Source organism: Notothenia rossii (genome assembly GCF_949606895.1).
Source record: "Notothenia rossii genome assembly, chromosome: 7".
Taxonomy (NCBI): domain Eukaryota; kingdom Metazoa; phylum Chordata; class Actinopteri; order Perciformes; family Nototheniidae; genus Notothenia; species Notothenia rossii.
Window position 1 is genome coordinate 80,302,774 of NC_136905.1, and position 27,519 is coordinate 80,330,292.

General features: G+C 39.2%; 1 long non-coding RNA gene and 1 gene segment (V, D, J or C); both read right to left on the reverse strand.

Moving 5' to 3' along the window:
• Positions 1–999: 999 nt before the first annotated feature.
• On the reverse strand, positions 1,000–23,436 carry LOC307046483 (Ig heavy chain C region-like). The segment is given in 3 exons: positions 23,133–23,436; positions 8,557–8,868; positions 1,000–1,322 (listed from the first exon to the last, which is right to left on the reverse strand).
• Positions 23,437–25,788: 2,352 nt separating this feature from the next.
• Positions 25,789–27,282, reverse strand: LOC307047325. The gene is made up of 2 exons (XR_013810384.1): positions 26,920–27,282; positions 25,789–26,818 (listed from the first exon to the last, which is right to left on the reverse strand). It is a non-coding gene; the product is annotated as an uncharacterized lncRNA (long non-coding RNA).
• Positions 27,283–27,519: the final 237 nt, after the last annotated feature.

The window sequence follows — 27,519 nt, forward strand, 5'->3', positions numbered from 1 at the left end:
TAATATGGTCTACATTACTTTACATTTATTTTGTCCTTCTTATTTCTTTTCATCGTTATGGGGTTGAGTTATTATTTCAGCCCTGGAAGTTGCCTTGCAATATTTGTATTGGTGTATATGAGTACATGTGTGTACTTATACACTTGAACATGTGTAGGCCTATATTGTGTGTAAGTGTGAACATATGAATGTAAACAAAGTCACTTGAAAATAAGTGTTCATAATGTTTATATGCATATATTATTATTATCATTATTCATTTGCCAAGTACATGTGTAAATATGTATATATTTATATAGTATTTTCATTTTCAAAAATGGAAGTTGAAACTGCTATTGACATGTGCAGAAAATGACTCTATAGTTTTTCTTATATATACCTATATATGATTAATTTTGTTCTTACCCTAACTTTTATTTATTTTTTTCTCCAGTTTTCTTTATTTCTTTGTACTCCTTCATTTCTATACGTTTTTGACGCAATAATGCCAATGTTATATTAGGATATCACAGGAGGGCTACTTCCCATCAGCTATGCTTCAGCCCTCCCGCTTCTACTAATTGTGTTCATCTTTGTGTGTTTGTATGAATTTGGCAGAATAAAATAATAAAAAATAAAAACTGTCCCACAGTCATAAATTATATTGATATAATACAAGGTTTAATACTGAAGGTATTAATACATCTTTCTCACAATGAACATATGAATTAAAGAAATACAAAGACAGTGTCTCATTTTAATCAACGTTTTTATTTAATGATGGTTTAAAGCTCACGCCACATTTGAGATGAATGATGAGTTTCTGTTGGAGTGAAACAAATGAAATCCAGTTGAATTGTGAGCTGATGAACAAACAGGAGAATATGCAGGAAGTGAGGATTAGAGAGCAACACTAAAAACTGAACAGAGACAGCAGCAACATGTGAGCAGAGGAGATGTGTGTCTTCATGAAGATCTCTAGCAAAGTAGCTGCTTCCTTTCCAGACATGAAGTGATGCTCTACTCCGAGCAGCGGGAAGGGTCCAGGCTTTGAGTGACAGGGCTCTGTCCACTCAGACTGGCCTCACAGCTCACTGAGCCCGCCCCCCTCCAGCGCTCTGCAGAGAGGCTCAGGGTGCTGCTCCAGCTGTAGCGGCCGTCGCTCCCCAGGACCTCCGGGCTGTGGGACGCCCCTGAGGAGCTGCTGCTGCCCCCCAGCTTCCAGCCCAGCCTCCAGGCGGAGGGGAAGCCCCCACTGGCCAGACACACCACGGTGGCACTGCCCTGCTGCAGCTCCTCTCTGGAGGGGGGGAGGACGCTCAGGGTGGGCTGCTGCACACCCACTGGAGCAGGGAGGGAGGGGGGAGGAAAAGGGAGAAATTAGAGAGAAAACTTGATTATAAGGTCCTTTTTTGATGTTGTCATTTTGCTGCTGTCAAATCCTTGTGTCAGTACTTTACGATACCAGTCACCTCTGTGGAAACATTGGTATCACTGCCTTTTTTAATTTACATTTGAGTGTTGTATGTCTTTTAAAAATAGACCTTGAGTCTCTTCAATAAAGCTGATGATGACGAGGATGATGATGATGAGGAAAAGTAACAAACTTGTGTTTTCTTTTGAAAGAACATCCATAACATTCATCTGTTTGCAACTTACACATTATTTATCTAATATATCATATTCCAATGACTTGTATCTAGACTCTCCTTGCTCTATTGTATCTGTGTTATTGTGCTGCTCTGCTGGAGCAGCCTGTGACCTCAGATGCTCATTGAAGTATCTGCACTGTAGCTATGTACACATGACAAGGAAAGCCTTGAATCCTTGAATCCTTGTATTTGATCAAATGAAACAGAATAAGTTGTGCTGCTGTTACTCTCATAAATCACTCAGGATCAGACCCCCACATGATTCAAGTGTGAATGACTGACTTTGTGTAAAGTGTGCAAGCTAAAGATTCATTGATAATAATGATTGAATCTCTTCACATGTGTGATGATGTTCTTTAAACTGACAGAGCTGAACGTCTCAAGTGAAAACAGTTCAAACATTTATCATCTGTCTCTTTCACTTCCTTTTCACTGCATGTCAAATCAATGAACCGTGAACACGACGACAAGCTGCATTAACTGATACAATCACACGTTTCAAATGAATCCATATTTAACTTGAATTCAACAAAATAGTTGATATTTTAATAAACAATAGATAAATAATGTAAAATAAATACAATATTGTGAACTACAAATGTAAAACTGAATGTGGCGGAGACGTCACGCTTTAACAAATCTTAAAAAATAAAAACATTTAGTATAAAGTTGTGATGATAATAAAATATAATATAGAAAATAAACAAGTTATTTGCTTTAAAAAATGTATTTGTACAAAACGAACAATTAATATAGAAGTCTGCAAAGGTTCCTTTCAGATTACAAGAGGAGCTTAATAAACATTTTTTTTAAATTGAATCAAAAAAATGTGAAGTTGAGTCTCATTTAATAATTATTGAAAGTTATATATTTGCTATAAGTTGAATGAAATATAAATCTCTGGTACTTACAGTCAACGATGAGTTTGGTTCCTCCACCAAAAGTCCACCACAGTGATACAAACTCATTGAGTGGCCGTACAAAAACCTCCTGCACTGTCAACAAGCATGTATCACTGAGAGAGCTCCCTGATCTCACTGATAACAGAGACACATATACAGTTTTTAAATCAACAAAGCTTTTCTAAAGATATGGATTACATATCTGGAAGAATTAAGAGGATTTATGTCATTTCTCATCACTTTTCTACACCTGGCAGAGAAACCATTACAGTCTGCTACACAACTAACTTTGTCAGTTTTATATTAGTTTCTACACGGTTAAATGAACAGGAGGCTTTGAAATAATAGTTATTAACAAATGTATTTGAAACAGAACTGAAACATGTTATTTATCTACAGTGAATCTCTGTATGTATGTTAATGTCAGACAAACAGACATATCATACCAACCACAGTGGAGACAAACTCAAATCCTCATCTCCACTCCTGATATAAATATGTTCTTCCATTCAGATGATAGACGGTGTAAATCCAGACAGTTCTCCTCCTGGTTTCGTGTCCCACGTTGCCTTCAGTGTGCTGAGAGCAGAGACATCATTTCCATAGAGAGGAGGCTTTGCATGGTCAGCTGATCCTCCAGTGAACTGAGAAGGTTTATAGTCCTGTGAGTTCAACACTGCAGGACTCACATCTGTCAGTCAGCAGAAAGCACCATGACTCTCATCACCATCCTCATCTGGACGCTGGCCTGCTGCTGTTTCACAGGTTCATTCACTCAGCAACATTTCAAACATCATGTGCTGCCTTTCCTCTCCTTTCTTTCTGCTGAGAAATCAATCATCTGTTTTTGTGTGCAGGATGCAGCGGTCAGGTGACTGTGACTCAGCCTGCAGTCGAGACGTCTGCTCCAGGATCCACCGTCACTCTCACCTGTAAAACCAGCAGCAATGTTGCTGGTTGTACTAGTAGTAATAATTGTATGTTCTGGTATCAACAGAAATCTGGACAGCCTCCAAAGCTCCTGATAAGATATGTGAGCACACTTGAATCAGGAACAGAACCTCGGTTTAGTGGCAGTGGAAGCGGCTCTGACTTCTCTATGACCATCACTGGACTGAAGGCTGAAGATGCAGCAGTTTATTCCTGTCAGAGTTCCCACTACATAAACAGTGCTGGTGTGTTCACACAGTGATTTGTCGTCGTACAAAAACCTCCCTCAGTCAGACTGCAGAGACTCTGAGCTGTTACAGCAGGAACCACCTGCAGCTGCTGAAGAGGAAGAGACTGACACAGCCCACTGAACTCAGAACTGACAGGAACCCACCCAGCACTATTCACTTCTTATTCTTAAATATACATAATCTTACTACTCATTGAGATTAGACCCAGTTAAAAAACACATTATATGTAAAAACAGCATTTCACACAAACCATATTATGATCTCTGCTTCTCACTCCAAAGTATTATTTTAACTATTTACATTTTGGAGCAAGACAGCTTTAGTTTTTCTCAGCTGTTGGTGCTCCATCATCTCCCTGACCTCAGATCAGAGTGATATGATCTCTGTCTCTATCAGTGTTGCAATTCCTAATTCAGAAAATCATGTTTTTATCTTCTTTCTTATTTTGAAACCACCTACCCCAAAACCAATCACAGTGTTGCTCTCATTACTGAGCCAAAAACAAATGAGCTTTTAACTCTCAAGCCATTCAGACGAGCTACTGACTGTTCGAGCATCCTTGCTACCAATTGACCGATCCCAAATGTTTTTTGTACATTTCAAGACAATCTTTCTTTTATGGCAGCCAAAAATAACCCAGAGACATTTGTCCACATGTCCCCAGGAGGAGGACTTTAAAGCAGGTCCATCTCTGACCTCTCTGTCCTTATTCTCCTCTCATGAATATAACACACTGGATACAAATGACCTCCCTCCGTTAGTTGGTAGCAATCATTAAATACCCAAGAGGAAATCAATTTGACATTGTAAGGGAAACTTCAGCAGCAATGGAGAGTCAGGACTCAGAGAGACACGAGGAGAGTTGGAGCTTTGATGTCAAACACTGGTAGTTTATTACAAGTATCGGCCGGAGAATTTCACATCACAAGTCACAGCAGGTTCTGACTGCCCGGAGAGTTGCCACATCAATTCTGCCCAGCCTCTCTCTTGATAGACCTTTTAACTAGATTACAGAGAGATAATCCACATATTGGGGGATGGTGCGTAAACTCCTGGGAACACTCATTTCATTTCATTTCAAGCCTTTATTTATCCAGGTGTATCCCATTGAGATCATTGATCTCTTTTTCAAGGGAGACCTGCTCAAGTAGGTTCCACATGAAACATAAAAAAACATAAACAGAACAACAAAAGGACATCTTACAGCACCATTACAGGGATTACAATTTACATAACTATCCACATGAACAGGTACCAACAGCTTCCAATTGAGTAGCATCCAACCGAGCTTTAAAAACATTTAGTGGCATCAGATCGCTCAGTTTCCATTTCAATTGCAGACTATTCCAAGACAGAGGAGCTGCACATCTAAATGCTATCTTCCCTAAGACAGTCCTAGCAGTTGGCACATTAAATAAAACCACAGCATGCGATCTCAGGCAGTAGCCACTTACAATTCGCCGTGAGATCAGGGAGCAGATGTAGGATGGAAGTTTCCCTAACATGGCTTTGTATATGAAAATGTACCAGTGACTGAGCCTCCGTACAATTAGTGAAGGCAAACCAGCCCTTGCATACAGGGTACAGTGATGGGTTAATGCTTTACAGTTTGTCACAAGTCTCAGAGCACTGTGATACGCAGCATCTAACTTGATCAGGTGGGCAGGTGCATTCATATAGATCAGATCACCATAGTCCAGCACAGGTAAACAGGTCACAGTGACTAGCCTTTTCCTGGCCTCAAATGAGAAACAGGACTTGTTCCTGTAGAAGAAACCTAGCCTAACCCTCAGTTTTTTAAGAAGGTTATTGACATGAAGTTTAAAAGTGAGACAATCATCAAGCCAGATACCAAGGTATTTATAACAGGTAACCACTTCAAGTTTTATTCCTTGCATAGTTACAATATCTAAAACAGGCTCTGGTGTCTTTTTAGCTTTTGAAAAGAGCATTACCTTGGTTTTATCAACATTTAAAAGAAGCTTTAGTTCAGAGAGCTGAGTCTGAATAATGTTAAAAACTGCTTGCAATTCAACACCAGCCTCCTTAATGGAGGGACCTGCACAATACATCACGGTATCATCCGCATAAAAATGTAAAGTAGCTCCATCGACATTTTCACCTAAACTATTGATGTAGATGGAGAATAAAAGTGGACCTAAAACAGAACCTTGAGGAACACTATTAGTAATGTTTAACCACTCAGAAGACAGCCCATCAAAATGAACACATTGGGACCTTTCAGAGAGGTAGTTCACAAACCACCCCACTGCATGGCTGGATATGCCAATACTGAGTAGCCTCTGCTTCAAGATGCGATCATCAACGGTGTCAAACGCTTTGGACAGGTCAATAAACAGAGCTGCACAACTCTGCTTATTATCTCAAATACTCGCCACATCATTCACCACTTTCATTGTGGCAGTGATGGTGCTATGTTGCTTTCTGAAGCCTGACACTGGAGATATCCCAAACATCTGGAGATACTGAATCAATTGCCTGACTCTTAGGCTCTGTGACCGAGAGTTGACCGGTCATAAAACTGAGAATAAGTGCAGCAGCACATTCTTTAAAGGAGATAACAGAGTCAGGGTTGGTTATTAACGTCAACAGGCAATAAGGTTAAATATCTAGGAGTAAAGAAAGAAATATTCCCCCACAGACATCATATTGAATCATTTTTGATATTGTAATGTTTTTTATGAGGCGACGAATGAAGCCTCACAAACTCCTTTGTTGTTCCCTCAGGCGGGGTTGAAACCCTGTTTCTTCAGACTCAATCTTTGTCCTTCCCCGCCAGACCAAATGAACCAGAGAGACTAAAAAGGTGACACTGAAGATGCAGAAAGTGTATCTTCTTTAACCTGCAGAGAAATTAAGCATAAACATTTCATCCTAAATCAGATTTACTTAAGACTGGGTTCAAATCCCACCTGGACTGTGTGTTTCCCTTCAGTCAACCCACAGCAGACTGTTTCATAGTAGTTGTTTTTATTGTGAAAATGAACCTCAATCATGTTTTTCTGCAACGGGAGCATCCAAGAGACGTCTGACACAATTTGAACTCTGGGTCCAGTGCTGTCAGAGCAGATTCATGAGGAGTAACATATTGACTACATGATTATAACAAGAGCTAAAGGTGGAGAACAGATTCAATCTCACATCAATATGAAGTTGTTCTGAACCTGGACAGCCAGCAGAGGGCAGCCTGCTGGGACAATAAAGTATATCTCTTATATTTATGTTATTAAGCACAGAGGCCTTTGGTAAACTGAACAGACAGAAACAGCAGAGAGTTGAGGAACAGAAAGTTTCTACATGTTCTCCATGAGTCCACAGGGAGATGTAGCCTCTACTTCCTCCACCTCCTCTCTCTCTCTGTTTCTCAAGGACAGGTGTCTGTGTGACGTGTGAAATGTCATTTGCATGATTGTAATGCTTCACTGCTCCTCACAGCTTTAAGGTCTTGTGTCACGTAGAGTCTGAACCGTGTTCCTGCACTCATCCTGAAAACTGGAGATCATGTTGTCAGTAACTCTGCTTGTCATGTTGGGCTTTCTGTGTCAGGGTGAGAGACTTTGAAAATGTATCATCTGAAATGATAGGAGTAATGTATGTGTGGTTCAATGTTTGTCTTCTCTTTTCATGTTTGCATCCAATGTGCTTTGTCTTTAACTCTTTCTGTTATCATTTAAACTGCTGCTCCATGTTGTTGGTTATCTAACATTTCACTTCTCATTTCAGAGTCTTCTGCCAACAATTTCCTGACTCAGACTGACACATCCAAGACTGTTAGTCCTGGAGGGACTGTGACCATCAGCGCTACAGGGAGCTCAGATATTGGTGCTGATCTCAGTTGGTATCTTCAGAAACCTGGACAGGCTCCTAAACCTCTTATATACTCATCATCAACTCTGTTCTCTGGGACTGAGCCTAGATTCAGTGGTACTAGATCTGGTACTCAGTACACTTTAACCATCAGTAACGTTAAGGATGTTGATGCAGGAGATTACTATTGTCTGGGCGACCATGGTGATGACACGTTCACACAGTGATTTAGAGCAGTACAAAAACCTCCTTCAGTCTGAAGTGAAGCGTCCTGCTGCAGCTGCAGAGGTGAAGAGACTGAGAGGAGGAGAACTGGTCCAGTGAACACAAGAGTCATCAAGCAGAACCACCACGAATCCAGATAAATCTGAAACACACTCACAGACACTCTTCAACACCCTGTTTAAACTATATTGATGTCACCCTGAACACTGAGCTGACAGGAACTTCACCAAACACTAACTCCATATTCACACTATGTTGAAAAAACAAATACTTAAAAATCTAAACATCTACTCTCAGCTCAGATTAAAGGCTGATCTTATTTATGAGCCATAAACTTTCTGCCTCACTAAAAATCAAGTTCACATCAGGATCAAATTCTTAATCACAATAAAACAGTGTAGTAACTTTCCTTCACCACCACGTCAATTTCATTACCAATTAAAAGATAAATATCCAAAGCTTTATCTTGTTCTGCTGATAGAAGTGCAGAATGTTATAAAACCTTTGAATGTCTCACTACTTTAAATAAAACACCAAACACTTCATCATGTTATTTATCAGAGAAAGCTTTATTAGGAACATCCTGAATCATCAACATGACAGTTACTAAGCACACTCTCATCTCTGCTGAGCTTCACACATCACTCTCTAAGTTGTTGCTGTCCAACACTTTACAGCAGTGTTGTTCTCGGCCACACAAAGCTTCACTTTCCTCTCCAAACATTAAAGCTCCTGATGATCAGAGCAGCATGTGTTCTCCTGGGCTCCAGCGGCCCCTCTAGCCCTCACACTGGCTCCTGTGGAGGGACTGGGTCTGGCTGTGGGCATGATGGAGGACCTTGCAGGAGTACAGCTCTCCTGACATCCAGCGCTCCTGGCTCAGGCTCAGGCTGCTGCTGCTGCTGTAGAGTCCGCTCTTCTCCTCCTCCGAGCTGCTCAGGACCCCCTCTGTCACCTGTGTGCCGTCCACCTCCCAGCTCACCACGGCTCCCTGAGGAGAGTAGCCGGTCAGCAGGCAGGCCAGCGTGAGCGAGCCCCCAGAGAGCTGCTCAGAGGAGGAGGGGGCCAGCAGAGAGACGGAGGGCCTGAGCATGGAGCCCGCTGCAGGGGAGAGAGACACAAGGAGCAGATGAACTTCCACTGAGGGACAGACGCTGTGAGACAGAGTCCATACAGGACACATTCAAACATTCAGAGGCTTTACTGTCATATGCACAGTAGCTGCAGTGAATCAGAACCAGAGTCAGAATACCTTTAGTAGTCCCACAGAGGGGACATTCACGCTGTGACAGCAGAAAAGAGCCAGAGACAGCTTCATGTTACGAAGAAGCATGCATACAAAAGTATTCAAGTCAAAAAAAGTTATAATATAATAAAAAATAAAATAAAAAGTTACACAATTTACAAAATACACATCCTGTAACAGTTCTGAGGATTTAGCAGCCAGGTATATATTGCACATATTGCACATATTGCACATATTGCACATATTGCACATATTGCACATATTGCACATGGCGATGTAGATAAGCCAATGAAAAGCCCAAGGCTCCTCCAACAATGCAACATACAAATATGTAGGACATAAAACAATAAAATATATTTTAAAAACATTCAAATAGTTCCAGAACAAAAAGGATGAGGAAGGAAATGAGGGTTTAATAAATAAAATCAAATGTTAAACTTGATGTTTGGAGTTAGAGTGTTATTCTGTAGCTCTCATCAGAACAAGAATTATACATTGAAGGTACAGGACAGAGAAACTGGGGGTCAGCTGTGAGCATGAGCTGTGATCACAAGAGGAGCTGAGGCATGGGAGAACACGAGGGTTTCATTCATCAAATCAAACGGTGATACTTTATATCATTCTGCCATTTAAAATAATGAATCTTCTTCTTTGGCACTCATCCAAACTCCTGAAGAGTTACATGAAAGTATGCAACGTAATGAAGGTGTTCATGTAATGATCATTATATGAAAAGCTTTATCTCTGCTTTACAATGTTTCAGAATGAATAACTAATCTCTGCAATCATTTACTGTTAAGAAAAACAAAAAGTAACATCTTCTACAGTTGAAGACTTTGTCATCTGTTTGTTTCACTTCCTTTGAACTCTTTGAAACTAACGGACTGTGAACGCACCCTGCAGCGACTCTGAATGTACAAAAACACACTTTCATTTGTTTTAACGGATCCTCAGCAGATTTGATATCAAACACTTGTTGAATGTTAAAATATATAAATATTAAAAAGCAAATCACAATTAGATGTTATGACATAGCAGCTGTTCTTTGGTCAATTGTGAGCTGAAAATGTGTTTATATCTTATTAAAAAAGAAAAGTAAAACGTACATATAATTCACCGTAACATCTTCTTCAATATTAAATAAAACTAACTTTGCTTAATGTTTTTAAATTCTTCAGACAAGCTTTATAGATGTAAAAAAATATCAACATAATGTATAATATACAAAATAATGTCTTGATTTATCATATTCTGATTCAAAAGTAAATGTAATGTTTTCTGTTAGAAAATATAAATCTCTGGTACTTACAGTGAACGATGAGTTTGGTTCCTCCACCAAAAGTGTACCACAGTGATACAAACTCATTGAGTGGCCGTACAAAAACCTCCTGCTCTGTCAACAAGCATGTATCACTGAGAGAGCTCCCTGATCTCACTGATAACCGAGACACATATACAGTTTTTAAATCAACAAAGCTTTTCTAAAGATATGGATTACATATCTGGAAGAATTAAGAAGATTTATGTCATTTTTCATCACTTTTCTACACCTGGCAGAGAAACCATTACAGTCTGCTACACAACTAACTTTGTCAGTTTTATATTAGTTTCTACACGGTTAAATGAACATGAGGCTTTGAAATAATAGTTATTAACAAATGTATTTGAAACAGAACTGAAACATGTTATTTATCTACAGTGAATCTCTGTATGTATGTTAATGTCAGACAAACAGACATATCATACCAACCACAGTGGAGACAAACTCAAATCCTCATCTCCACTCCTGATATAAATATGTTCTTCCATTCAGATGATAGATGGTGTAAATCCAGACAGTGTTCCTCCTGGTTTCGTGTCCCACGTTGCCTTCAGTGTGCTGAGAGCAGAGACATCATTTCCATAGAGAGGAGGCTTTGCATGGTCAGCTGATCCTCCAGTGAACTGAGAAGGTTTATAGTCCTGTGAGTTCAACACTGCAGGACTCACATCTGTCAGTCAGCAGAAAGCACCATGACTCTCATCACCATCCTCATCTGGACGCTGGCCTGCTGCTGTTTCACAGGTTCATTCACTCAGCAACATTTCAAACATCATGTGCTGCCTTTCCTCTCCTTTCTTTCTGCTGAGAAATCAATCATCTGTTTTTGTGTGCAGGATGCAGCGGTCAGGTGACTGTGACTCAGCCTGCAGTCGAGACGTCTGCTCCAGGATCCACCGTCACTCTCACCTGTAAAACCAGCACAAATGTTTACTCAGATAGTACTTATGGTCAACGTATGTCCTGGTATCAACAGAAATCTGGACAGCCTCCAAAGCTCCTGATAAAACTTGTGAGCACACGTGAATCAGGAACAGAACCTCGGTTTAGTGGCAGTGGAAGCAGATCTGACTTCTCTATGACCATCACTGGACTGAAGGCTGAAGATGCAGCAGTTTATTACTGTCAGAGTTTCCACAGTGGTTATGTGTTCACACAGTGATTTGTCGTCGTACAAAAACCTCCCTCAGTCAGACTGCAGAGACTCTGAGCTGTTACAGCAGGAACCACCTGCAGCTGCTGAAGAGGAAGAGACTGACACAGCCCACTGAACTCAGAGCTGACAGGAACCCACCCAGCACTATTCACTTCTTATTCTTAAATATACAGATGTTAATGGATTAATGAGATTAAACCCAGTCCAAAACACATTCTATGTAAAAGCAGCATTATACACAAACCTTATTGTGATCTCTGCTTCCCCGAATTAAAACAACCAACGCTCTTTAGCTTTTCCCCACATGTCTCCACTCGGTGTGCTTCACAGCAGGAGCATCTCTGGCCTCTCTGGAGTTATTATTTAATCATTATTATAAAGATCCTGATTCAAAATGACAAAGATCAATCTAATGAAGTCTTTCAAATGTTAAACTGTGGCTGATTAAAACCCTCTTATTCACATCAATCAATGAACTGATCCATTAGTTAACCTCAAATTCACATCTTAGTTCAAAACTTCAGGTTTTCTAACAACCAGTTTCATTGAAGTTTCCTGAAATGTTTTTTTGTTCCATTATTGAAACCAAAAACAGCAGGAACATCCAAGAGACGTTTAGTTTGAACATGATTTGACCTCTGACCCCCCCTGAGACCACCAGTGCAAAGCAGAGGCTTTAGGACTAGCAGACGTACATCAGAATCAGAATCAAGTTTATTACCAGATACTTTGACACATACAAGGAATTAGCTTTGGTGTCTGGTGGTACGAACATAAACAATCTAAGAAAATAAGTTGCAATAGTAGGTACAAAATATAAAGATAATATTAATAAGTATTTACGACACATTTTTATTTCAAAGACCTTACAAGTGAAACAACTAAAACACTAGGACAATTAATATGTGACAATATATGGCAAACTACAGTGAATTATATTTCAAGTGGAGGGCTGTGCAGACATGTGTGAAATGCGGTCAGAGTTGAGCATGAACATGGCTCTAGAGACCATTCAAATATTAAAATGTTCAGCTCCTTCAGGACATGTGTGCTATGACTTCACTCGTTTTTGACATTTATACTTTTTACAAATATACCGCTTTTTAAACTTTTATTTGTACGATGTAACCCAATGTGAGTATCCTTCAAATCCTCTTTTACCTACACCGTGTTTAAAATGCTGCTCCTTCAGAATACTTTCAGCTACAGACTTCATTCCAACTTTGAAACGGTCACACAACATTCAGCTATTACATTTGTTTTCAGCTTTTTGATATCTTTTAGAGTTTCTAACTCATCAACGTTTAAGTTTTGTATAATGGTTGTCTATGGGATGGACTCTTCAGGGCTACACTCTAAAAACGAATTCAGGCGACCTTTCACCTCCACTTAATTAAATGCATGGTTGCAAGACAAAAACGTGAGTTAATTGATTTAGATAAACATTTTAAGTTGCAAACATTAATTTATAAGTTGTGTTGACGTAATAATGTTGGTAATTACATCAACTTAATATTGTGTGTAATTTGAACTCTGATTTCTGCGTTAATTGACTTAAAACTAAATTCAAGCTGTACTAAGTAATGCAATTGGCTTGATAACTTAATTGTTCTACACCTTGAGAGTTAAGGATTTCAAGTCCACTCCCACTTAACATGTTTGGACAAGTTCCAGCAGTTAAGACAAATAGAAATATACAAAGGACATTTTAAGGTGAGTGTCATCTTTGGTCATTCAAATACAGATAGCCTTGTAGTTGCACTGTCTAGGCAAATTAGTGTTTGACCAAAATTAGCAGCCTTTGAACTGTGAGTAGTTCTGTGAGAGGATACAAAGTAGTAGAGGCTACTGTGAGAGTAAAAATACTTTGGTCACTATTGTGATATCGCTTTTGTTTTTTAATGAATCTCGGTGAAGCAGATCAAGGACATGCTTCTTGAGGTAGGATCGTTATTTAGAGTTATCATTGAAATGCAAGTTGTTGGCAGTCACCCATTCAGAATATATTCATTTAGGTCATTTCTCTTTTTTTCCTTTTTCAAAAATATCACAATACACTTGATGTACACAGAGAACTACAGCCATCCGCTGCCTTGTCGTGTACCTTGGAGAAAAGGAAGAGGACCTTTTCAAGGAGTTTAGCGACGTCATTAAAAATCTTGAAATAAAATAAAATCCAAGGAAAAAAGCGCTGCTCTCTGTCGGTTACATTTTGAAGCATATTGCACTTTTGGCCACACCCCAATCAATAATATCTTAGCAACGTTCAGCATGGATAGGTGTTGACAGCAATGGCATGGGAAAAGGATTGTGTACAATTTGAAAAGCGGCTTCTGCTCTTCACTTAACCAGTTCAAATATTGTATGGAACCTGCAGAAAAGATGAGAAGATCTTGCACGGTTGTGATTGACCAAATCTGTCCACATGCATTTAAACACTAGGCAAAGTACTCAAAACCACCTCTGTGTGTCTTCAGCACCACATTGCCATGACGACACACACATGCAGACTCAATAGGTGAAAACAATACCAGCGTTGCTTTAGCAGCTGGTAATAATGGCTCTGAATTAGCTAAGAGTGACAGTTTAAAAAGTATGCTATTACCTAATTCATTATCTCTTATGCGCTAACCTATGATTTAATGTGCTTCAAAAGGACATGAATATCACCTTCATCAGTGACCGGTCCACCTCAGGATCTGACCATACGATGGCAACCATCGTTGTCGAGGGAAACAAATTAATGAGCAAGCATTCTGCGTTAAATGTATTCATACTGTTTGAAATAATGACTGTCGGCAGTGTAAACATCTTTGTTTAATCTTTTGTCAAATCGATGTGTGCGATCTGCAGATTGGTTCCATTGAGAGTTTGTTTCTGTAGTTTTACAAAAACTTTACAGATTTGACTTTGGCAATGGTTTTAAATATGCAAAGGCATCTAACTTCGTTGTGATGGCAGCATTTATTTGCTGTGTCCCCAGCATGGTAATATGGCTAATGTGTTTATTTATTATTCGTGGGGCAAATTCAATTTGTGTTATTTACCTTTTTTTTCAAGATTTAAATGAAGCTCAGCGCAAGTTCTTTCAGGAAGACTGGGTGTATATACATTCACTCCGCAGCTGCATGTAATCAGCTCATCACAGGCGTTCTCTTTAACCTATTACATTTCACCTCATTCTCCAGCAGCCAATCAGCGTGCTGCAGCCAAACTATTTAATGGTTCTCCTCTCTCCTGCAGGCAGCTGTGATTTCAGGTGTTCCTGCACCTTATCATATGGCATGTGTCAATAAATGTTCAAACTAAATGAATTCTCTCCTGATCGAAACATCATGTGTTGACATAAACAACTGTAGTTCAAAATAAAAAGTGAATTGCCTAACATTTTTGTTGTGGAATCAATTAATTTCTTTCTTCAAAGGCAAAAACATGAAAAAGCTAAGAAAAAAAACGATTGAATAAAATATATTTGGAGAAACTTAATTTATAAATGGTTGTCAACTTAAAAACGTGTGTCCCGAATGAGGGATATTAAGTACATACAACTTAAAATTCCTTTTAAATCATGTGGTAAAACTAGTCGGAACAACTTAATCTTTTGAGTAATCAACTTCAAAACTTGTGTTTACGCTACCTATTATAAAGTAAGTGGTAATTAAAAACGCCTCTGATTGTAGAGGAAAAGCCTTCTCCCCTAACTCAAATAACTTTGTTGCTTTAAGACAATCTCATTAGAAGTTGTCTTAACTCAATAAACATCGATCAAACTGTTGCGTTGATTTTCTTTGTTGAGCCAAGGCATTTGTTTTTAGAGTGTAGAGTGTGTGACATCATCACTTAGAGTAGAGGGTGGTGCAGCTGCCTGGTTTGTCCCCCCCCCACTATAACTATGTCCAAGACAGTCGTACCATCACCAAAATCACACTGGTGTTTGTTTTTTCCATCTTATCGGAGAAGGATACTTTGGAAACCTCATATTTTAATTGGAAGACTTCTAGAACAATTTGAAATAAGCAATAATCTTATGGACTGGATTCTTGATTTTTTAACCAATAGGACACAAAGAGTGTGCGTGAATGGGACCTTATCTGATCAAGTCAGCTCCTCCACTGGCTCCCCACAAGGATGTATCCTTTCGCCACTATTATTTATACTTAAGGCTAATATGTGTCAAAGTAGGTGGGAAAATAGGACTATTTTAAAGTATACAGGTGACTCTGTAATTGTTAGTGGGCTCCAGGACAATGAGACCAGCCACGGCCCTGTCATTGACGACTTTGTCAGCTGGTGTGAGGAGTCCTACCTATAACTGAACATAAGCAAAACCAAGGACATGATCATTGATTTGAGAAGACATCCCCACATGAAGTCTTAACGATCACAAATCAGAAAGTAGAATTAGTGCAATCATACAAATATCTGGGGACGATTATTGACTCAAAATTGAGCTCTGATCCAAAATGTGAAGCTGTGTGAAAAAGGGGGCACCAGCGTTTGTACTGTCTTAGGAAACTGTCCTATTTAACATTGACAAAACCATGATGATCATGTTTTATCGTGCTTTTATCGAGTCAATTCTGTCTTTTTCATTAATGTCATGGTTTGGTAACCTGACTTTAAAGAGCAGAAACTCTCTGAGTCAGATCATCAAGTGGTCCAGCAGACTGATTGGTGAGCCACAGCTAAACCTGGAGACCCTGTGCCTCAGGCAGTTACAGAGGTTATCCAGGTTAGACGATGACTCCCACCCTCTGCACTCAGAATTTAAGCTTCTTCCTTTGGGCCGGAGGTTAATTGTCCCAAAGAGTAGAACGAAGCGGTATAAAAACTGTTTTATCCAGGCAGCTATTGCACAGATGAATACATCATAGGAGTGTCACACAGATGCCAATTTATGTATTTAATTATGAATTTTGAATGTCCATGTTTGTACTAGAGTTTTTCTTATTAAATGTTTTTGAAATATTTTGAGATTTGACGGAGCAGGGTGTACTTTTTATTAATCCTTTTATTATAGATATGTCTGTTGTTTGTGTTTGTTTTGAGAGTGTGTCAGGATGGATCCCTTGTCCTTTTTTCTGCAAACAAAATCTACCTACGGGTACAAATAAAGAACCTGAACCTGAACCTGAACCCGAAGGTTTTCCATCTTCTGTCTAATGTTATGTTGGTGTCTCGTTTCGGTCATAACGCCATTTGCTGGTTTCAGAGTTATCTAACCGACCGTACTCAATGCGTCAGGTTAGGTAGTACTGTCTCTGACCCTGTCACCTTGGAGAAGGGAGTTCCACAGGGCTCTATTTTGGGGCCCTTGCTCTTTTTATTATATGTAAACAATATTTGTAATAAGATGCAATTTTCTGCCTATCATATGTATGCTGATGACACGATTGGATATTAATGTGCTCCTTCTCTGGATATGGCCGTTTCCAATTTAAAATCTGATTTTATCACCCTGCAGCATGCGCTTCTTGATTCTAAACTGCTATTGAACGGTAAGAAAACCAAAGCAATGCTTTTTTCTCCCAAGTCAGCGTCCTCTTGCCTCTCCATTGACACCCTTGCTTGCGTCTCTGTTGAGTTTGTAGATACATACAAATATCTGGGCTTTTGGTTGGACAGAAATCTAAACGTTAAACACCATATTGAAGTTCTAACTAAGAAATGGAAATTCACTCTTGGCTTCCTTTACAGACTTAAACGTTGTTTTTCATCTTCTTCCCGTAAAAGTTGTTCTCTGGCTTATTCCTGTCCCAGCTTGACTACGGTGATACAATCTATAGATTTGCCTGTCCCTCTGTTTTGGCCAAACTTGACCCACTCTACCATGCTGCACTGCGATACATATCAAATGCACCCTATAGGACTCATCATTGCAACTGTATAGCCTAACTGGATGGTCCTCACTTAGTATGCGTAGGATGCAGCATTGTTTTTTATTATTGTATAAAGCCATTTTAGGAAAGCTTCCACTGTACATATGTGCCAGATTTGCTCCAGTTTGTGACTCTAACAACCTCAGACCCAGTGCCTGGATACGGTTCCAGGTTCCTGCCGTGTTGACTGAGGCTGGAAAAAGGAGTCTTTTTTATTCTGGTCCTTGGTGTTGGAACGACCTTCAATCAAGTCTCAAACTGAGGGCACTTGTCCCTATAGCCTGTTTTAAATTGAAGTTGTCTGAGGTCCTTACCACCAGCTGCTCTTGCAGTAATAAGTAGTGTACCTTTCTTACTGTCCCAAATGTGCTCAATGTAGGGACTGCTGTTCGTCTTTTCTTTACTTAGTTGTGTTCTCTGTATTTTATATGTCTGTGTTATGTGTAAGAACGTGTAACGTTGCTGCCTTCTTGGCCAGGTCAGCATTGTAAATGAGATTTTGTCTCAATGTTTTCATCTAGTTAAATAAAGGTTCAATACATTTAAAAAAAATGTATTAGCCATGGAAAGAGATGCACGATGCAACTGAGAGACAAAACGAGCAAAGAGAGAGGAGAAAATAGACCCAACAAGTCCACAAAGAAATGCAAAATGATGAGAAAGAGGCATGACGCCACAAAGAAGTGCTAAATGACTTCATAAAGAGGCAAAACAACTACAAAGAGACCCAGACAGACTCTAGATTGTTATACAGGGCGACTGCAAAGCGATAAAGACTCACAAGAGAACTTTGCTCCGATAAAGAAGGGACTTTTATGTCACTGTATCTCAGATTCAGTGCATGATGTGAAAGATTCAAATGTCTCTACATACTCCTGTTTCGACTCAAGAGGGCAGCATTGTTGTTTTTCATGCAGATGTAACACAGACAACTCTCAGAGGAGATTTGTTGGGCTTGATGCACAATTATCCAGTTTTTAAATAAGGTTATTGCTGGTTTTACTGCTGGTACTGGTAGTCTACATCCAGGGTGAGATACTGAATTGAGTCTACAGAGAGTCCATTAACCAGCCTTTACAGAAATAGGGTTAGTTTAGTTTAATGTTCAAACTGTTCTTTAAATAAAATATTTTACATTCAGTAGCTATGTTTTATTTCTCTGTCTCGGAGCTGTAGTGGATTTGAAATGAAAGTCACTCCCACCACCAAGAGCTGAAGATGCATGAAGTGACTGCTGTATGGGAGCTAATGTGGGCCTCATGTAGTCATACAAGAAACTCCCTGGTATGAAACAGCGTACAGAGTGCTGAGCTGTGACCTGACCTGAGGTTCTGATACGCACCACCGGCACAAATGTACAGAAACTACATGAGCCCCAGTCAGAGGGGGAGTGGAACTCAAATGTTCCCCTTTCCTAATCCAGATATACATAGTCACTAAGAGAAAAAGGTCATCTCTGATGAGAGATTAATGTAAAACAGGGTCTACAGTGTGACACTATGTGACTAGTACTGTGTTGCACATTTATTAACCAGGCAATACAATACATAGATCAGGGGTGTCTCGTACATTTGTATTGACCCTCATCAAATTCTAAAAGTATAATGGAATATGGCCCACACCTGAAACTTCAGCTTGTCTTATATTATACTTCTTAAATATATATGTTGAAATATATTACATAGTAGTATTCATGTATTAATAAGCACACTTCTCAAATACATTTAAGTTGAAAACTATTTCTAACAAATCTTACTTGATAAGAAAAAAAGCCCAATAACTTATTTGCATAACAAGCTTGAAATGTATTCTTCATATTTCCCCTTATCTTAAGCAATCTGAGGCTTCTGTTTAAGGAATGAGCTGCCAACACTTTTTATAACAAAATAAATGAAACTCTATGGAGAGCTGTGAGCTTTTCTTATTAAATCATATTCAGGTAACAAGCATGATTTACCTACATTTGATTGATTTAACTTATAACTTCATTTATGAGGCAAAATACCTCACCTCTAGTGCGTGGCCCAGCCCTTTGTATGTGTTTCTCTATGTGGCCCCCTCATTGAGTTAAAATCATCCAGTCTGGACAGACCTGTTAGATATTAGATGTCTCTCTGTTGCATGGCATGCTGTGTCTCTATTCAGTGGATTTGATAACAAGAAGGGACATCCTAGAGAATCAAACACTCAGTGGATATTGAGTTCAATGTAGATCGATTTGCCAGCAGGGGAACTGTTAAACTGTTCATGAGAGACTTAAGAGAGAAGTGGAAACAAGGAAAGATGTTTGCAAAGAAAAGAAAGTACCTCTACTAACACCTGCATAACATAAAGTAATCTCTGACACAGACCCCTGAACGCTGAGTAGAGAGGAACTTCACCAAACACTAACTATTCACACTAATATGTTGAATTAAACAATGCTTAGAAATAAAGGACTCTACTCTTAGCCTGGAGAAAAATCTATGCTTGATATTATATTTGAGCCATCCTCTCAGCCTCACTAAAAATCAAGTCAAGTGGCCCACTTGTAAAATAGCAAATATGGCTCACATATCCCAAAGCAAATGTGGGCCTTTTTTGGCAAAGATGCGGTGCTCCTGCAATGTGTAATCTGGATGTCACCCTAAAGTGGCCCATATGGGAAATGGTTAATATGGCCCAAATATCACAAAACAACTGTGGGCCACCTTTGACAAAGATGTGGCAGAATGGACAAAGGCTAATCTGAGTGTAAACCAAAAGTGGCCCATATATGAAGAAGCAAATGTGGCCCAGTTATCTTAAAAGTTAACATATCTGGGCCGGTTTAGGCAAAGATGCGGCACAGTAATCCGGATGTGAACCTAAAGTGGCCTACATATGACATGGCAAAAATGGCCCAAATACTTTACAACAAATTTGGAAATTTTTTGGCAAATGTAAGGCACAGTCAGCACTGGCTAATCAGAGTGTGAGCCTCAAGTGGCCCACATTTGACATGAAAAATATGGCCCAAATATTAAAAAACAGACATGGGCCACTTGTGGTAAGGATGCCGCACAATTGGTAACGGCAAATCTTGATACTGTATGAGCCTGAAGTGTCCAACAACTGATGCAGCAAATGTGGCCCAGTTATCTTAAAACATATCTGTGCCACTTTTGGCGAGGATGCAACACTTTTGGCACAGGCTATTCTAGATGTGAGCCTGAAAAGGCCTACATGTGACATATAGTATAAATTGTGGATTGGACTGCTGTGTGATCCGAGATAGGGTTAGGGTAGGGGTCAGCAACCTTTACTATCTTAAGAGCCAATCTGCCCTCACTTCCATCAAATAAATGTTGTCTGGAGCCGCAAAACATATTTATACTACACTATACTTTTTACTATATGTACAAAAAATAAAGTTTGTTGCATTTATAAAATTATAGAACGACTATAAAGAGAACTCTTGACATGTGTGTGTTTACCCCTTAAAACAAATCAAATCAACAAACTCTTATGAAGAGAAAGTTTGCAATAAATTATACACTTTCCAGAACTTTCTGCATATTTGTGAAATATTAATACAATAGAAATTGATCACTTACAAAAGTATCAAACTTATTTTACTGAGACTTTTCTTATTCTTAGTAAGTAAAGAGAAACATTAATCCAGGGTTAGCTCACTGAGCCGCTCTGGAGACAGATGTGACGTGTATTTCACTCCTCGTCGGCCGGATACTCAAACTCTTTTTTACTTTCAGTGTCACAGTATCACCGAGATGCTCCCTTTGAATGTTTTTCCCCTGCTCAAACACATATCAAATAACTAACTGCTACTAATTTCCATGTTAGCCTATTTATTGTCAAAGCTCCAGGGAGCCGCTGTAGATGGGAAAAGAGCCGCGGACTGAGTCCCTCAGAGTGATGGGGGGCGGTGGGGCTGGTTGAGAGCGTTTAGCTCCAGGTCCCTGTACCAAGTAAGGGGTCATGAAAAGAGCTAAAGGTGGAGAACAGATTCAATCTCACATCAATATGAAGTTGTTCTGATCCTGGACAGCCAGCAGAGGGCAGCCTGCTGGGACAATAAAGTATATCTCTTATATTTATGTTATTAAGCACAGAGGCCTTTGGTAAACTGAACAGACAGAAACAGCAGAGAGTTGAGGAACAGAAAGTTTCTACATGTTCTCCATGAGTCCACAGGGAGATGTAGCCTCTACTTCCTCCACCTCCTCTCTCTCTCTGTTTCTCAAGGACAGGTGTCTGTGTGACGTGTGAAATGTCATTTGCATGATTGTAATGCTTCACTGCTCCTCACAGTTTTAAGGTCTTGTGTCACGTAGAGTCTGAACCGTGTTCCTGCACTTATCCTGAAAACTGGAGATCATGTTGTCAGTAACTCTGCTTGTCATGTTGGGCTTTCTGTGTCAGGGTGAGAGACTTTGAAAATGTATCATCTGAAATGATAGGAGTAATGTATGTGTGGTTCAATGTTTGTCTTTTCTTTTCATGTTTGCATCCAATGTGCTTTGTCTTTAACTCTTTCTGTTATCATTTAAACTGCTGCTCCATGTTGTTGGTTATCTAACATTTCACTTCTCATTTCAGAGTCTTCTGCCAACAAATTCCTGACTCAGACTGACACATCCAAGACTGTTAGTCCTGGAGGGACTGTGACCATCAGCGCTACAGGGAGCTCAGATATTGAAGATGATCTCAGTTGGTATCTTCAGAAACCTGGACAGGCTCCTAAACTTCTTATATACAAAGCATCAACTCTGTTCTCTGGGACTGAGCCTAGATTAAGTGGTACTAGATCTGGTACTCAGTACACTTTAACCATCAGTAACGTTAAGGAGGTTGATGCAGGAGATTACTATTGTCTGGGTTACCATGATGGTAACACGTTCACACAGTGATTTAGAGCCGTACAAAAACCTCCTTCAGTCTGAAGTGAAGCGTCCTGCTGCAGCTGCAGAGGTGAAGAGACTGAGAGGAGGAGAACTGGTCCAGTGAACACAAGAGTCATCAAGCAGAACCACCATGAATCCAGATAAAGCTGACTCTCTTCAGTTCTTGATGACTAAACTGGGATGGTTAGATTATTGTTCGGCACTGATATCAAATTAAATGTAAACATATCTCTACTAACACCTGCATAACATAAAGTAATCTCTGACACAGACCCCTGAACGCTGAGTAGAGAGGAACTTCACCAAACACTAACTATTCACACTAATATGTTGAATTAAACAATGCTTAGAAATAAAGGACTCTACTCTTAGCCTGGAGAAAAATCTATTCCTGATATTATAATTGAGCCATCCTCTCAGCCTCACTAAAAATCAAGTTCACATTAGGATCAAATTCTTAATCACGAGAAAACGGTTTAATATCATTTTCGTCACTTTCATTGAACATGTTATAGATTAGAAACTTAAATAATGTTCTAACTAATTCAAAGTTTTATCTTATCTGCTGATAGAAGTGCAGAATGTTATAAAACCTTTCAATGTCTCACTACTTTAAATAAAACACCAAACACTTCATCATGTTATTTATCAGAGAAAGCTTTATTAGGAACATCCTGAATCATCAACATGACAGTTACTAAGCACACTCTCATCTCTGCTGAGCTTCACACATCACTCTCTAAGTTGTTTCTGTCCAACACTTTACAGCAGTGTTGTTCTCGGCCACACAAAGCTTCACTTTCCTCTCCAAACATTAAAGCTCCTGATGATCAGAGCAGCATGTGTTCTCCTGGGCTCCAGCGGCCCCTCTAGCCCTCACACTGGCTTCTGTGGAGGGACTGGGTCTGGCTGTGGGCATGATGGAGGACCTTGCAGGAGTACAGCTCTCCTGACATCCAGCGCTCCTGGCTCAGGCTCAGGCTGCTGCTGCTGCTGTAGAGTCCGCTCTTCTCCTCCTCCGAGCTGCTCAGGACCCCCTCTGTCACCTGTGTGCCGTCCACCTCCCAGCTCACCACGGCTCCCTGAGGAGAGTAGCCGGTCAGCAGGCAGGCCAGCGTGAGCGAGCCCCCAGAGAGCTGCTCAGAGGAGGAGGGGGCCAGCAGAGAGACGGAGGGCCTGAGCATGGAGCCCGCTGCAGGGGAGAGAGACACAAGGAGCAGATGAACTTCCACTGAGGGACAGACGCTGTGAGACAGAGTCCATACAGGACACATTCAAACATTCAGAGGCTTTACTGTCATATGCACAGTAGCTGCAGTGAATCAGAACCAGAGTCAGAATACCTTTAGTAGTCCCACAGAGGGGACATTCACGCTGTGACAGCAGAAAAGAACCAGAGACAGCTTCATGTTACGAAGAAGCTTGCATACAAAAGTATTCAAGTAAAAAAAAGTTATAATATAATAAAAAATAAAATAAAAAGTTACACAATTTACAAAATACACATCCTGTAACAGTTCTGAGGATTTAGCAGCCAGGTATATATTGCACATATTGCACATATTGCACATATTGCACATATTGCACATATTGCACATATTGCACATGGCGATGTAGATAAGCCAATGAAAAGCCCAAGGCTCCTCCAACAATGCAACATACAAATATGTAGGACATAAAACAATAAAAGATATTTTAAAAACATTCAAATAGTTCCAGAACAAACAGAATGAGGAAGGAAATGAGGGTTTGATAAATAAAATAAAATGTTAAACTTGATGTTTGGAGTTAGAGTGTTATTCTGTAGCTCTCATCAGAACAAGAATTATACATTGAAGGTACAGGACAGAGAAACTGGGGGTCAGCTGTGAGCATGAGCTGTGATCACAAGAGGAGCTGAGGCATGGGAGAACACGAGGGTTTTATTCATCAAATCAAACGGTGATACTTTATATCATTCTGCCATTTAAAATAATGAATCTTCTTCTTTGGCACTCATCCAAACTCCTGAAGAGTTACATGAAAGTATGCAACGTAATGAAGGTGTTCATGTAATGATCATTATATGAAAAGCTTTATCTCTGCTTTACAATGTTTCAGAATGAATAACTAATCTCTGCAATCATTTACTGTTAAGAAAAACAAAAAGTAACATCTTCTACAGTTGAAGACTTTGTCATCTGTTTGTTTCACTTCCTTTGAATGTTAAAATATATAAATATTAAAATCAGGAGCTGCACATTATCCCTTACTTAATGTCATTCAATTCAGTCTCTTTATGAGTGAGCTGGGAAAGTTAGATTCTTGTTGAACTATAGCCACTGATATCAACATATATTTAACAGTAACTTTATGAATGGCTGTACAAAACAATTAATGATATTACCGCAGTCCAAACATACGCAACACAATTTAAATCATTTGAAGTACTGTAAACACACAATGTTGTTGTTTACACTCCAGTGTGCATTTTAATAGATTGAATATTTAAAAGACTCAATCTATTAAAATGTATTGACTTAGTAAAGCTTAAAACAGTACTGATTATGCACAACATTTTCCATAAACAAATGCCTACTAACATTCAAAAGCAGTTCCAAACGGAGTTAGAACGTGCAATGGACTTCACTCAGACCTTTCAAGTATCACTTGTCATCAACAATTCAAAACTAAATAACAAATATTGGGTATTCCCGGAATCCTTTTTTTTCTTTTTATTATTATTATTATTTTTTTAGAACTAATACCTTCTCAGTTTGTTTATTTATTTAATATGGTCTACATTACTTTACATTTATGTTGTCCTTCTTATTTCTTTTCATCGTTACAGGGCTGAATTATTATTTCAGCCCTGGAAGTTGCCTTGCAATATTTGTATTGGTGTATATGAGTGCATGTGTGTACTTATACACTTGAACATGTGTATGTTTTGTGTAAGTGTGAACATATGAATGTAAACAAAGTCACTTGAAAATAAGTGTTCATAATGTTTATATGCATATATTATTATTATTATCATTATTCATTTGCCAAGTACATGTGTACATATGTATATATTTATATATAGTATTTTCATTTTCAAAAATGGAAGTTGAAACTTCTATTGACATGTGCAGAAAATGAGCCTATAGTTTTTCTTATATATACCTATATATGATTAATTTTGTTCTTAACCTAACTTTTATTTATTTTGTCTCCAGTTTTCTTTAGTTTTCTTTATTTCTTTGTACTCCTTCATTTCTATACGTTTTTGACGCAATAATGCCAATGTTATATTAGGATATCACAGGAGGGCTACTTCCCATAAGCTATGCTTCAGCCCTCCCGCTTCTACTAATTGTGTTAATCTTTGTGTGTATGAATTATACTTCTTTTTTTTAATGAATTTAGTAGAATAAAATAATACAAATAAATAAAAGAAACTGTCCCACAGTCATTATAAATTACATTAATATAATACTAGGATTCATAATGAATGTATTAATAAATCTTTCTCACAATGAACATATGAATTAAAGAAATACAAAGACAGTGTCTCATTTTAATCAACATTTTTATTTAATGATGGTTTAAAGCTCACGCCACATTTGAGATGAATGATGAGTTTCTGTTGGAGTGAAACAAATGAAATCCAGTTGAATTGTGAGCTGATGAACAAACAGGAGAATATGCAGGAAGTGAGGATTAGAGAGCAACACTAAAAACTGAGCAGAGACAGCAGCAACATGTGAGCAGAGGAGATGTGTGTCTTCATGAAGATCTCCACCAAAGAAGCTGCTTCCTCTCCAGACAGGAAGTGATGCTCTACTCCGAGCAGCGGGCAGGGTCCATGCTTTGAGTGACAGGGCTCTGTCCACTCAGACTGGCCTCACAGCTCACTGAGCCCGCCCCCCTCCAGCGCTCTGCAGAGAGGCTCAGGGTGCTGCTCCAGCTGTAGCGGCCGTCGCTCCCCAGGACCTCCGGGCTGTGGGACGCCCCTGAGGAGCTGCTGCTGCCCCCCAGCTTCCAGCCCAGCCTCCAGGCGGAGGGGAAGCCCCCGCTGGCCAGACACACCACGGTGGCACTGCCCTGCTGCAGCTCCTCTCTGGAGGGGGGGAGGACGCTCAGGGTGGGCTGCTGCACACCCACTGGAGCAGGGAGGGAGGGGGGAGGAAAAGGGAGAAATTAGAGAGAAAACTTGATTATAAGGTCCTTTTTTGATGTTGTCATTTTGCTGCTGTCAAATCCTTGTGTCAGTACTTTACGATACCAGTCACCTCTGTGGAAACATTGGTATCACTGCCTTTTTTAATTTACATTTGAGTGTTGTATGTTTTTTAAAAATGGACCTTGAGTCTCTTCAATAAAGCTGATGATGATGATGATGATGATGATGATGATGATGATGATGATGATGATGATGAGGAAAAGTAACAAACTTGTGTTTTCTTTTAAAAGAACATCCATAACATTCATCTGTTTGCAACTTATACATTATTTATCTAATATATCATATTCCAATGACTTGTATGTAGACTCTCCTTGCTCTATTGTATCTGTGTTATTGTGCTGCTCTGCTGGAGGAGCCTGTGACCTCAGATGCTCATTGAAGTATCTGCACTGTAGCTATGTACACATGACAAGGAAAGCCTTGAATCCTTGAATCCTTATATTTGATCAAATAAAACAGAATAAGTTGTGCTGCTGTTACTCTCATAAATCACTCAGGATCAGACCCCCACATGATTCAAGTGTGAATGACTGACTTTGTGTAAAGTGTGCAAGCTAAAGATTCATTGATAATAATGATTGAATATCTTCACATGTGTGATGATGTTCTTTAAACTGACAGAGCTGAACGTCTCAAGTGAAAACAGTTCAAACATTTATCATCTGTCTCTTTCACTTCCTTTTCACTGCATGTCAAATCAATGAACCGTGAACACGACGACAAGCTGCATTAACTGATACAATCACACGTTTCAAATGAATCCATATTTAACTAGAATTCAACAAAATAGTTGATATTTTAATAGAAAATAGATAAATAATGTAAATAAATAAAATATTGTGAACTACAAATGTAAAACTGAATGTGGCGGAGACGTCACGCTTTAACAAATCTTAATAAATACATTTTTTTAGTATAAAGTTGTTCTGATAATAAAATATAATATAGAAAATAAACAAGTTATTTGCTTTAAAAATGTTTTTGTAAGAAACGAACAATTGATAAAGAAGTCTGCAAAGGTTCCTTTCAGATTACAAGAGGAGCTTAATAAACATTT